Source organism: Bombina bombina, chromosome 5 (genome assembly GCF_027579735.1).
Source record: "Bombina bombina isolate aBomBom1 chromosome 5, aBomBom1.pri, whole genome shotgun sequence".
NCBI lineage: Eukaryota > Metazoa > Chordata > Amphibia > Anura > Bombinatoridae > Bombina > Bombina bombina.
Window position 1 is genome coordinate 1,103,159,506 of NC_069503.1, and position 14,784 is coordinate 1,103,174,289.

Consider the following 14,784-nt stretch of genomic DNA (forward strand, 5'->3'; position numbering starts at 1 on the left):
GTATAAAAAAGAATAAAACTAACCGCCCGCACGAAGTACATAAAAAACAAAATAACCACCCACACAAAGTATTAAGAAAAAATAAATAAATAAACATAACCGCCCGTACTAAGTATTAACAAAAAAACTAACCCTTACACCGCCAAACCCCATCAACGCCAACTAAATAAATTACAATATTAACCACTAAAGCGCCAAACCCTACAATGCCAACTAATTATACTATTAACCCCTAAACCGACAAAATCCCACATCGCAATAAACCTAATTAACCTATTAACCCCTAAACCGCTAACCCCCCACATCTCATTAATCCTAACCTATTTACTCCTAAACCGCCAAACCCCACAACGCAAGTAACTAATTTAATTACTAAGCCCCCTAACCTAACACCCCCTAAATTAACCCCAATTACTACTAAATTACACTTTAAATAAAAAATACTAACATTAAATTACAAAAAATGTATCTCACATTACAAAAATAAAAAAATCTATTACAGAAAAAAATAAACAAAATTATTAAAAATTAAACCTAATCCCTATGGAACCCCCCCCCCCCCAAAAAAAAACCCATAATATAAACTAAACTACCAATAGGGCCTTTTGTAGGGCATAGCCCTAAGTTAAACAGCTCTTTTACCTTTAAAAAATATTAAGTCCCCCCTAACAGTAAAAACCCCACAGTCTGGTGTACGCCGGAGATCGGATGAAGAGGAGCCTCCACGCAGCTGAGGATCGCCGCAGCTGAGGACCACCGCTCCGGATCCACACATCAGGGAAGACCGCTCCGCAACTCCTCTCTGCACCGCCTTCACACAGGATGAAGCTAGAAGATCATGGAACCCCCTGGAAGAAGACCTTCTGTACCACATACAAATGCCCCTTTAGGGGCAATGGGTAAGTTTAGGTTTCTTTAGTGTTAGTTTTTATTTTTATTTTGGGGGGGTTGGTTGGGTGGGGTTTTTTACTATTAGTGGGTAATTGGTAATTGTTTAAAGTAAAAGAGCTGTTTAACTTAGGGTAATGCCCTACAAAAGGTCCTTTTAAGGGCTATTGGTAGTTTAATATTAGATTAGGGGGTGTTTAAATTTTTTATTTTTAGTAAAATTAGCTTTTGTATTTTTTAAACATAGACTGCCCTCTGGGCAGGGTTATTGCTTAGTATTTATATAACCGTGTTGGTTATGCAAAACTGGGGAATGGGTAATAAAGGGATTATCAATCTTTTTAAACAATAGAAATGTTCAAGTAGACTGTCCCTTTAATTTCCATAGCTATCTTTGACTCTATCACCCCATAAAGGAAGTGTATGTGCATAGCAAGAGCAGGGCCTGTCAATCACCCGATCAAAGTCCATTTAACCCCGCTAACTCTGAGGTGGAGGAGAGGTTGGGAAGTCACAGTCTTATCACCATTGCTTCTTAACTGGTGGTAAACGGGCTCACTTGAAGGAGCCTGCACCTCAAGAGCTCCAAAGCAGCCTTAATTCCTTAAAAGGACAGTAAAGCAAAAAATAAACATTTATGATTCAGAGAGAGCATGCAATTTGATACCAATGTGCAATTTACTGTTATTAGCAATTATGCTTAGTTCTATTAATATCCTTTGTTAAACAGTAATTCTAGTTGAGCTCAGGAGAGAACAAGTGTCTTCTGGCAGCAGTTTTGCGCCAATGTTTATAGCAATGTTATACATAGTTGCAAACTTTGCTGCCACAGAGTGTCTGTAGCATTGTGCGGCAGCAGTGTATGTAACAATATAAAACTGTTATAAACATTGTTGAAAACACTGCTGCCAAATGCCTAAAGACACGTGCACGCTCCTCAGCTCATCTAGGATTACTTTTTAACAAAGCATACTAGAGAACTAAGCATAATCGAAAATAGAAGAAAACTAGAAAGTGGTTTCAAACTATATGCTCTTAATTTTTAAATGAATGTCCCTTTAATACATGGAACCCATAACTTTTACTGGAAGCACTGCTGATAATACGAGTATATTGTAAAAATATGCACTGAAATAAACTGATGTTTTATTCAGTTTTGACAATAACGTCCTTATAATAAACGGTATGTTGACATCACTCTGTACCGTACTATCGTCTGAGATTAAACACCTCATTAGTTTATTGAACGTTACTCTCTAGCAAGTGAACTGGGAGCACTTTAGTGTAATTATTCAGCAATACATGTCTGTGACATTGTTACATACACCAGATCAGAGCATGTCAGCTCGTTATTACACGTTTTATAAGGGTCATACAGGCCTTGTGACAATAATGTTAATATCACAGGTTACATCTTTAATACAGATAAACTCACATATATTTAATCCTAGGGGCATATTCAAAAATAAGTACATTTAGATACTGAAGAAAAGGTGTTCAACAGTTATCAAAATGTAAAAAAAATTAAGATTGTCAAAACATGATGCAAATAATAGAACCTGAAATCCTCTTCATCAATCATCAAAATTAAAGTTACAGTATACACCAATTTTCATATAACTGCATGTAATAGATACTACTATAAAAAAAAAAGAATATGCACAGATACTGATATAAAAATCCAGTATTAAACCTTTTAAAAAATGTCTTAGAAGCTCCCAGTTTAGCACTGTTGGTGAGGTTAGGCTGAGACACCTACTGAAAGGGGCTGGGAAAGCAGAAAGAGCAGCCCCCCCCCCCTCCACTGCATATGTAAAGACCTATTACGCAAACATGAGCAAGCAGGAATCTATAGACTTTGGTATACATCTGCTGCTTTGGGGCTTGGCTAGGAGTCTAAGAATCAGCACAATGTTATTCAAAAATAAGCAAAACTATAGATTGTTACAAAAACACTCCCAGATGGGCTATATAAATGGATCATCTACAAAACATTTATTGAAAGAAAGATCTAGAGTACAATGTACCTTTAAGTTCAAAGCCAACTTAAAAGCTAAACAATTTCCTTTCTTACCAATATAGCAATAAAAATTAAGCTTATTCATTTCACCTAACAGCAAAGAGTTTCTGAGCATTCGTTCACAGTATAGTTAATTATTCATAATAGCTCTATAATGGAGTTCAGGATTACAAACCACTGCTAATAGCTTCCAAGAATATAATCATCAAAGCAACAATTAGGATGTGATTACCAGTAGATATTACAGTGCATTAAGGGTAGGGAGGATCATGTAAGATAAACAAAATTGCTGTTTGTACATATTATTTTTTAATACAAAGAATAACAGTTAAAGAAAAATAATTTCCTGCCACCCGAACCTATAGAAATCATAACCAAGTCTGAAGAGCGCTCTGGTCAAGTCAAGATGGAAGGAGAATTTTACAGTTGGGGTCAGTAGCCACAGAAATGGTCAAATTAAAGGGATATGAAACCCAATTTTTTTTATTCAGTTTCCAATTTACTTCTATTTTCAAAGTTGCTTCGTTCCCATGATAGTTTTTGTTGAAAAAATATACCTAGGTAGGTGTCTGAAAAACTACATAACAGGAAATAGTGCTGCCATCTACTGCTCTTGCTAATGTATAACATTAGTACTACATAACAGGAAATAGTGCTGCCATCTAGTGCTCTTGCTAATGTATAACATTAGTACTACATGACAGGAAATAGTGCTGCCATCTAGTGCTCTTGCTAATGTATACCATTAGTACTACATGACAGGAAATAGTGCTGCCATCTAGTGCTCTTGCTAATGTATAACATTAGTACTACATAACAGGAAATAGTGCTGCCATCTAGTGCTCTTGCTAATGTATAACATTAGTACTACATAACAGAAAATAGTGCTGCCATCTAGTGCTCTTGCTATTGTATAACATTAGTACTACATAACAGGAAATAGTGCTGCCATCTAGTGCTCTCGCTATTGTATAACATTAGTACTACATGACAGGAAATAGTGCTGCCATCTAGTACTCTTGCTAATGTAAAATATTAGTACTACATGACAGGAAATAGTGCTGCCATCTAGTGCTTTTGCTAATGTATAACATTAGTACTACATGACAGGAAATAGTGCTGCCATCTAGTGCTCTTGCTAATGTATAACATTAATACTACATAACAGAACATAGTGCTGACATCTAGTGCTCTTGCTAATGTATAACATTAGTACTACATGACAGGAAATAGTGCTGCCATCTAGTGCTCTTGCTAATGTATAACATTAGTACTACATGACAGGAAATAATGCTGCCATCTAGTGCTCTTGCTATTGTATAACATTAGTACTACATGACAGGAAATAGTGCTGCCATCTAGTGCTCTTGCTAATGTATAACATTAGTACTACATGACAGGAAATAGTGCTGCCATCTAGTGCTCTTGCTATTGTATAACATTAGTATTACATGACAGGAAATAGTGCTGCCATCTAGTGCTCTTGCTAATGTATAACAATAGTACTACTTGACAGGAAATAGCGCTGCCATCTAGTGCTCTTACTAATGTATAACATTAGTACTACATGACAGGAAATAGCGCTGCCATCTAGTGCTCTTGCTAATGTATAACATTAGTACTACATGACAGGAAATAGTGCTGCCATCTAGTGCTCTTGCTAATGTATAACATTAGTACTACATGAGAGAAAATAGTGCTGCCATCTAGTACTCTTGCTAATGTATAACATTAGTACTACATGACAGGAAATAGTGCTGCCATCTAGTGCTCTTGCTAAACTAATGTATAACATTAGTACTACATAACAGGAAATAGTGTTGCCATCTAGTGCTCTTGCTAATGTATAACATTAGTACTACATGACAGGAAATAGTGCTGCCATCTAGTGTTCTTGCTAATGTATAACATTAGTACTACATGACAGGAAATAGTGCTGCCATCTAGTGCTCTTGCTAATGTATAACATTAGTACTACATGACAGGAAATAGTGCTGCCATCTAGTGCTCTTGCTAATGTATAACATTAGTACTACATGACAGGAAATAGTGCTGCCATCTAGTTCTCTTGCAAAGAGGTGGCAATGTTGCAAAACTGCTGCCTTATAGTGCCCCAGACACGGGAAGGTCCCTGAGCTTATGGCCCTTCTTTTCAACAAGAAATAACAAGAGAATGAAGAACAATTGTAAATAGAGGTAAATTAGAACGTTGTTTAAAATCGTATCCTCTTTTTGAATCATGAAAGAAAAAAATTGGTTTTCATATCCCTTTAATCGCAGACTCCTGCAGTGCTTAGTAAGTGAAAGCAAATAAAGAAACAATAATGTTATTTTACTAATGAGCAGAAGAACAAACCTAGAATTATAAAAGCACAAATATATGGCACAAGCTTTATGAGGTGGTTGAAAGGCAATAATTGATAATTAATAATGAACATGTTGATAAATAAATTGAAAAATGACAGAAACATTAGGAATTTTTGATATTAATAAACATACATTTTATTAAAGGGACAGTAAATTCAAAATTAAAGGGACAGGAAACTCAAAAATGTTCTTTTGCAATTTGGATAGAACATATATTTTTAAACAACTTCCCAATTTACTTCTATTATCAAATGTGCTTTATTCTCCTGTTATCCTTTGCTGAAGAAGCATATTGAACTACTGGCAGCAAGCTGAATTCATCTAGTTAGCCAATCACAAGAGACAAATGTGTACAGGCACCAATAAGCAGCTAGCTCCCACTAGTGTAGGATATGTGCACAAGGGATACTAAGAGAACAAAGCACATTTTAAAATAGAAATTAATTTAAAAGGGTCTCAAAATTACATGCTCTATCTGAATAATGCAAGTTTAATTTTGAGTTTCCTATCTCTTTAAGCTTATTTACCATCATTCAGACAAAGCATGCAATTTTAAACACTCCTTTAATCTAATTTGCTTTGCTCTCTTGGTATCCTTTCTTGAAAAGCATACTTGGGTAGGTTCAGGAGCAGCAATGTGGGCTGGACATATATAACTATTGTCATTGGCTCACAAGATGTGTTCAGCTAGCTCCCAGTAGAAGATCACTGCTTCTTCAACAAAGGATACTAAAAGAACAAAGCAAATTTGAATCATTGGGTTTCATGTCCCTTTAAGTAACTTGGACACAAAACATAAATTCAAAGGATACCAATAGATCACAATAGGACTATACGTAGCTTCTTCAAGGAACTTATTGTCAAGCAAAAGAGAACACAAATAGTGCACAATTATTATCAAATCAAGGCTACAGATGATCTTGAAAGTATAAAGTTGCAATCCGCTGTTTATCTTTGAGGATCTCTGTATTATCAATGCTTAAAGGGCCACTGTAAGTAAATATTTTCTATGCCTGTTACTAACTAACTACCCCAAATACGCTTTTTATCAATAGCATTTCATTAACATATCTCTACCGTATGTCAGAAATCTTGTCTGCAAATTTAATTGTTTTCCAAACCCACTCCGTGGGTATCCTTTGCTCTGTACCAATCCGTTTACAATACCTAGGTTTCAAAATGGCGCTTTAAACACAAAGTTATTGGTTTAAGTATTTTGAACATGCAGTGCTGAAAATAGTGGGCAGGATAACGTGACATCATCGGCGAATAAAAGATATAACTTTTAGAACGTTATGAAACTTCGTTTTGGAGAAAATATAGGTCAGTAGGTTTTAATTAATGTTTATTAACTTTAATATGTTAGTTGTTTAGCTTAAAAATTATAACAGAAAGTTATCCTTTAAGACACTACCTCAGTATGCTGAAACAAAGAAAGATGCTAAAATAGCAAGCGCTATCCAGGGTGCTGAACCTAAAATGGTCCTGCTTTTTAAAGAAAGATAGCGAGAGAACAAAGAAAATTTGATAATAAGGGGTAGATTTATCAAGCAGCGGATGCTGCAATCTACCCCCGTAGTCTTAAGACTGCTGCACCTTAACTCGTCCGCCACCTCTGAGGTAGTGGACAGCAATTCGATCGGGATGATTGACACCCCCTGCTAGCGGCCGATTGGCTGCGAATATGCAGGGGGCGGTATTGCACAAGCATTTTACACGAAATGCTTGTGCAATGATAAATGCAGACAGCACATGCACGTAAGCAGTATATACATGACTCCTGGGGGGGGGTTAAATAAGAAGATATATTTACTAATTCAATTTACTCAGTTTTTCACATGGGACTGTGTTTACACCTTTTAATGCTTTAGTAACAGTTAGTAAAAGTAATAAGCGCATTTAACAACTTGAACAATGAGTACTGCCTGAAAAAGACCATAGTTATACAGCATTTATTTCCTGATTTGTACAGATCTATATTCAAGATTACCAAAAGCATTTATGTCTCTGTATTTATGTGTATTATGTTGTGCTGTCTAAACTAGGTCTATATCTTGTTCTCAATTTGCTATACGGTGTTGTGTCACTTATATAATTACTGAGCTCTGATATATCAAGTGTAGTGTGTATAGCTAGGAACACGACTAACATACGCTGTGGTGCAACTGTATCTACAAGGCCGAACTTGCCAGAGAAAGAACAACTAATTCATCTTATCAATCATTCCAAATTGGCTCAGAATGTTGAGGAGAATCTCAAAGGAAAATAGTTTGCTTTTTGCCTCAAAAAACAAAACAAGAGAGAGAAGAGAGAGAGAGAGAAGAGAGAGAGAGAAGAGAGAGAGAGAAGAGAGAGAGAGAGAGAGAGAGAAGAGAGAGAGAAGAGAGAGAGAGACATAGAGAAGAGAGAGAGAGAAGAAAGAGAGAGAGAAGAGAGAGAGAAGAGAGAGAGAGAGAGAAGAGAGAGAGAAGAGAGAGAGAGAGAGAGAGAAGAGAGAGAGAGAGAGAGAGAAGAGAGAGAAGAGAGAGAGAAGAGAGAAGAGAGAGAGAGAGAGAGAGAGAGAGAGAGAAGAGAGAGAGAGAGAGAGAGAGAAGAGAGAGAGAGAGAGAGAAGAGAGAGAGAAGAGAGAGAGAGAGAGAGAGAAGAGAGAGAGAGAAGAGAGAGAGAGAAGAGAGAGAGAAGAGAGAGAGAGAGAAGAGAGAGAGAGAGAAGAGAAGAGAGAGAGAGAGGGAAGAGAGAGAGAAGAGAGAGAGAGAAGAGAGAGAGAAGAGAGAGAGAAGAGAGAGAGAGAGAGAGAGAGAGAGAGGAGAGAGAGAGAGAAGAGAGAGAGAAGAGAGAGAGAGAGAGAAGAGAGAGAGAGAAGAGAGAGAGAGAGAAGAGAGAGAGAGAAGAAAGAGAGAGAGACACCAAAGTAAATGCACTCACAGGATTTTTAGACATCACAATTGTCAAAATGTATTGATGTTTCGGGGATTAACATATCCCCTTCATCAGAATTTTATATTAGTCCCCAAAACGTCAATACATTTTGACACTTAAGAGCAGTGATCCTTAACTCGTCTGCCACCTCTGAGGCGGCGGACAGCAATCAGTCCGATCAGATACAATCGGGTTGATCGACACCCCTGCTAGCGGCCGATTGGCTGTGAATGTGCAGGGGCAGCATTGCACAAGCATTTCACTAAAAATGCTTGTGCTATGATAAATGCTGACAGCATATGCTGTCGGCCTTTATCGATGTGCGGAGGACATTGTTAAATCAGCCTCTTTGACGTTGAAATACAGAGACAAAAAAATTCTCTCTTCTTTCACTTAAGCGCAGATTAAAAGGCTGAGGGGTAATTCGCCTGTAATTTGGTTAAAGGAACGCTACAGTCAACATTAGACTTTCGTGATTTACACACTTTGAGGCACCAGTTCCTACTGAGAATGTGCACAAATTCACAGAGTATATATATACTGATCTGTGATTGGCTGATGGATATCACATGACAGAGGGCCAGCAAATGGGGAAAATATAAATTTATCAGAAAAAAATCCAATGCTTATCTGAAATTCAGAGTATTATTATTGCTTTGTCTTTTTTATTATGCTTTTTTAAATGATGTAATTTTATCGTATTTACTGGTCCTTTAAAAGAGGAGGTAAAGGGATAAGACTTATTTATAGCAATATGGAATTACAATAATAACAACTCTGGAAATGGGTGACACTATAATATTTCTGCAGTTTTGTGATTGTACATAGGATGCAGCTGAGCTGTCTCTCACTAGGTGCCAGAGCAGTGCTATATGACGACAAAGACTAATAAGCACAATATTACCATAGACGAAGAGCAACCATCACAAGGCAACTGGAACAAGACGCCTGCAGACCGGCTCTGTTGTAGTTCAGTAAAGTTTGAGCATTCCTATGTGGGGTATTCTAGTATCTTTATCCTGCATTAGCATACATATCCCATTGCTCACATTCATGGGAGTACAGCAATCACACCAGGTTAAACACATTTGCCTATTGCCCACTGAAATACATTGGTACTGATATCCCTGTTTTACTCACACTTGGGACTCTGCCAGCAGTAAACATAAAATATGCCATCAATTTTGGATGGGCTTGAACTCTATGACTCTGCAAGAGATTATGGGAGCTTTTTCAATTACGTATGAGTTATGAAGCACCATTTCTTTTATAGATGAAGGTCTACCCTTACAGACTTATAAGCAGCAAGAACTGCAGGGTTGTGCTTTAGCTATGAAATACTCTTATAGCTATAGGTATGAAGAGCCCAAATGCCCAATCTGCTTTACAAAGTGAATAATGGTGCCGTGCCCTTATGACCCGTGTCTATCTTACACCCAGAAGGACTTTATAGAAATGCTTCTAATCAGCCAACAAGAGTGGTCAGTAAAGTAAAGGGGTGTTACAAAAACCTGATCAAACAAAAATATAATCAACTACACTTAACTACCAGTAATAATGACTAGGTTTAACCATGTGGACAGTGAGCCTTTAGGGATTATTTTTGAAGAGAAAAAGAAAAAAAAATCAAAAACAGTTAATACCCGATATGTCACTGCATAGCAGATAACTGTAGTTAAAAAGAAGACTGGACGTAGAACCAGAACCGTGGTGAAGGCCAGATATAAATATTGCATGTGAGTATATAGGATGTCATAGACATAAAATAAGACCAACGGGAAAATAGGAAAAATGCAAACTAACTGCCATCTAGGTGGCTCATATACAGGTAGCCCTAAGTTTACGCTGGGGTTAGGTTCCAGAAGGAATGGTTGTAAATCAAAACCGTTGTAAATTGAAACCCAGTTTATAATGTAAGTCATTGGGAAGTGAGGGAGTTAGGTCCCAGGCCCCTCTCAAAATTGTCATAAGTAACACCTAATACATTATTTTTAAAGCTTTGAAATGAAGACTTTAAATGCTGAACAGCATTATAAACCTAATAAAATAATCACACAACACAAAATATATAATTAAACTAAGTTAAATGAACAAAAACATTTGATAAACAGCATTATAAACCTAATAAAATAATCACACAACACAGACTTTACTTGCATTTTTCTGCAAACAGTTCTTTCTATGCATTCCAATCTGGACTGATTTATAGACAGGAAGATCTTGTTCCTTTGAAATCTGCTCGATAGCTCAGGTCTGGTTAAACTGATTCATTTCAGCTTGCTTGGCTTGCATATCTTTGCTGCAATACAAGCGGACAGCTGCACCTACTGGCTATTTTAATCAATGCACTGCTTCTCAATGCTTTTCAATAGCAGTCACATGACTGAAAAAAAGGTTGTTATTCTGAAACGGTGCAAATTGAACCGTTGTAAACCGAGGGCCACCTGTACTTACTAATTCCTTAAAGCATAACATGTCAAATGTACGATTGTGATTAAAGGATTACTAACTTTTGGTTTTGCTATTCAAATTGGAAGAAAGATTTAGCATTGCAATTATCTAAACAATGGAGTGTATCTTTTTTGTTTCAGAAATGAAGCTCCCTTTATCAGTAAAGTAATGATTTATTTTATCCTCATAACATCACGTAATCCAGCCCTCAAATGTGGGCTGTCTATGGTCTAACATACTTGCCAATCAGATGGCGAGAATGTGCATAAAATTTAAATACATTATCGTCATTCCACGCATGGGATCAGGTTAGTCTCGCATGCGCATATAGCGGCACAGAAGCCGGCATGACCAATAATAGACTCAATAAAACGCATGCAATGACGTATGTGATGACGTTGCGCTAACTGGCGCATGCGCATTGAGTCTTGCAGTCGCCATCTTTCAACTGCAATTGTCAGCCCGGATTAGAAATTCATAACGGCAGACAACTCAGTGGGTTTGGAAATAGTTAAATTTTCAAAAATAGATATTTATAAAACGATACGTATTTAATACATGACACACATTGAAAAAGGCTTTATTTATAGTTGAACTATTATAATATCATGATTCTATTTTTCACTAGTGTCCCTTTAATTGCCCTAGTACAAACTTAAGTCTGTAAGACACATTAAGCTACATACACTATATGACATTAAAGGGACAAGAAACCCAAACATGTTCTTTCATGATTCAAGTAGAGAATACAATTTTAAACAACTTTCCAATTCACTTCTATTATTTAATTTGCTTCTCTTGTTATCCTTTGCTGGAAGGTTTACCTAGGCAAGCTCAGGGGCAGCAGAGAACCTAGGTTCTAGCAGTTGATTGGTGGCTGCATATATATATATTGATTGTGATTGGCTCACCCATGTGTTCAGTTAGAAACCATTAATGCAATTGCTGCTCATTTAACAAATGATACCAAGAAAATGAAACAAATTAGATAATAGAAGTAAATTAGAAAGTTGTTTAAAATTGTATTCTCTATCTGAATCATGAAAGAAAATGTTGGGGTTTCATGACCCTTTAAGTCCAGTTTAGAGAGGTAGTATCTAAATCATGTCTGATACATTGCATAAGTTTGTAATAAAAAAACTGTATTTTTATAGGACATTGGGATCATGGGCAATGTCATATTACTACTCCCAGGCCATAGTACAAATATTTTATCACTGTTCTGTCAAGAGGGTCTTTAAAGAGAACACCAGAAACACAATAACAACTATGTTACCAGCTGCGGTACTTACCAGATTGTCTTTATTCTTCAGCATGTTGTGCTCAAGACAGTTTATTCAAACAGCAAATCAAAGATCATTTCAACAAATTTTACTTTAGTAGCTTTACATTATTTCAGATTTTTAACTCCAAATATCACTTAATAGAGAATCACTTTATGGATTCATAGGATGCAAAATAAATAATGGCAACAATGATGATTACTTAGAGGGACATTAAACACTAAATAAATTGACATAATCAAATCTCAGGTTGTTATTTAAATATTCAAAAAAATAAGTCTTAAGTTTTAGTGTTCATAAAGCAACAGACACCACCATGTTGTAATCTAGGTTTAATACTTAAAAGAGGTCAGCTCATTCCTAAATATTGTACATATAAATATAAAGCAGGTGCATCCTAGAAAAATTATATATAAAACCAATGAAGAGGAAGTAGGTGCCTCAAATAAAAGGTTCCTAAAAGTCTAGGGAGAAAGCACAACTGCACAAATATAAAAAAGAGACAGAGTATGACAAAATAAAAAACACACTTTAATATACAAATATAAAACTGCACATACTAGGGATCCCTTAGTATCAAACTAAATGAGCGGGCCAAAGCTTTGCAGCGTTCACTTACATGGGATCCCCCCATGTACAGGATCAACCCAAAAGGCAGCACACGGAAAACGGCAGTGACGCTTAGAGGAGCTGTGGCGTAAAGGAGACAGGTATATGATAACTGATCGGTGGTGTTGGGGGACACTTCAATAGCGGTCAAACCTGTTGACACGCTTTATTTGGGCTCCTCTTTTCTGTGCCAGTGTGTTTCCTATTAGCCTTTATTGTGTGGGGTTGATGCCTGTTTGTTCTGGCTCTTTTGCACCGCATAATCCGGTATCCACTACGTTTACAAGATTTCAACTTTGTCACCGCCATTTGGGTATTGGATTCAGTACTTTGGAAACAGTTACAAGCATATTCGTAACTAGTGGATTTTATTTACAACTTTTGCTCTAGGTGCACCTGACTTTGCCGGCTCATTTAGTTTGATACTAAGGGATCCCTAGTATGTGCAGTTTTATATTTGTATGTTAAAGTGTGTTTTGTATTTTGGCATACTCTGTCTCTTTTTGATATGTGTGCTTTCTCCCTAGACTTTTAGGAACCTCTTATTTGAGGCACCTACTTCCTCTTCATTTGTTTTATATGTAATCTAGGTTTCCTTCTCTGCTGAGACTAATTAGGGGCAGTTAAAAATGGATCACTAGAGTATGCGCCAATGACTGTATGGGATATAGAGGTGTTAAAGGGACACTGAACCCAATTTTTTTCTTTTGTGATTCAGATAGAGCATGCAACTTTCTAATTTACTCCTATTATCAAATTTTCTTAATTCTCTTGGTATCTTTATTTGAAATGCAAGAATGTAAGTTTAGATGCCGGCCCATTTTTGGTGATTAACCTGGGTTATTCTTGCTGATTGGTGGATAAATTTCTCCACCAATAAAAAAGTGCTGTCCAGAGGTCTGAACCAAAAAAGAAGCTTAGATGCCTTCTTTTTCAAATAAAGATAGCAAGTGAAAGAAGAGAAATTGATAATAGGAGTAAATTAGAAAGTTGCTTAAAATTGCATATCTGAATCACGAAAGAAAACATTCAGTGTCCCTTTAAGTCTGGAATCTACACTTCTATTTCAGAAATCATTTAAAGGGGATACATCGTTTTAAACTTTTTTTAACAACATACAGTATAATTAATCAATTTATTTTACAGTCCCAAAGTGTTTGAATGTCCCTTTAAGACATGTTACAATTTGCAGTGTGCCATGGTGTTCTTAACCATGTTAATGGCATAATGTAACATAATTGAAATCAGTAATTTATTCTCAATAAACACCACTCTAAAATGTATTGGCACATTTCATTACTCAATTCCATGTATTTATATGAAGATGTGCAATTCAATCTACAAAACCAACCTTTTAACCCTTAAAGGGATATTAAACCCCATTTTTTTCTTTCATGATTCAGATAGAGCATGAGATTTTAAGCACCTTTCTAATTTACTCCTATTATCAATTTTTCTTTGTTCTCATGCTATCTTGATTTGAAAAAGCAGTACTGTAAGCTTTAGAGCCAGACCATTTTTTGTTCAGCACATGGGTAGCACTTGCTGATTTGTGGCTAAATGTAGCAAACCAATCAGCAGCTCTACCAAGGTGCTGAACTAAAAAAATGGGCCGGCTCCTAACCTTTTATTACTGCTTTTTCAAATCAAGATAACATGAGAACAAAGAAGAATTGATAATAGGAGTAAATTAGAAAGTTGCTTAGAATTGCATGCTCTATCTGAATCGTGAAAGAAAAATGTGGGGTTAGTATCCCTTTAAGCAGGGTGCAAAAACCTAGTAACTGTATAAAAGGATGTGTGTATCTGTGTGTTGTGCTAATACATATTAATCCTGTAACAATAACAATAAAAAACATAGAGTGGCATTTTATTATAACAACTGTGTATACACCCAACTAGCATGTTTCTTCAAAATAACGTATCTCCCAATAATAAGTATAATAAATGTGATTACTTATTTGGTAAAAGAACATGCAGCACAATAAGGTTTTACATGGTAGTCAAAAATGACTTAATCTGTGAGTTTCTCCCTCTACACTAGGTGACAATTTAGTTTAAGGATTTACATTATATAACGTTTTGAAGAGAAATGAAATATTATCGTTTACTAATAAATGGAGGATACAGTGTATAAAACAAAACAAACTTATTTATGGTGATAGCGTCCCTGTAAACTTATTTATGGTGAGATAGTGTCCCTGTAAATAAGCTTGTCAGTAAATAAATAAAACAATAAGGACACTA

General features: G+C 36.2%; 1 protein-coding gene across 2 annotated transcripts in view; it reads right to left on the reverse strand.

The window, feature by feature from the left end:
• TRAPPC9 (trafficking protein particle complex subunit 9) overlaps positions 1-14,784 on the reverse strand; it is a 1,774,054-nt gene that overhangs the window by 580,375 nt on the left and 1,178,895 nt on the right. The gene's annotated exons all lie outside the window — the stretch shown is intronic.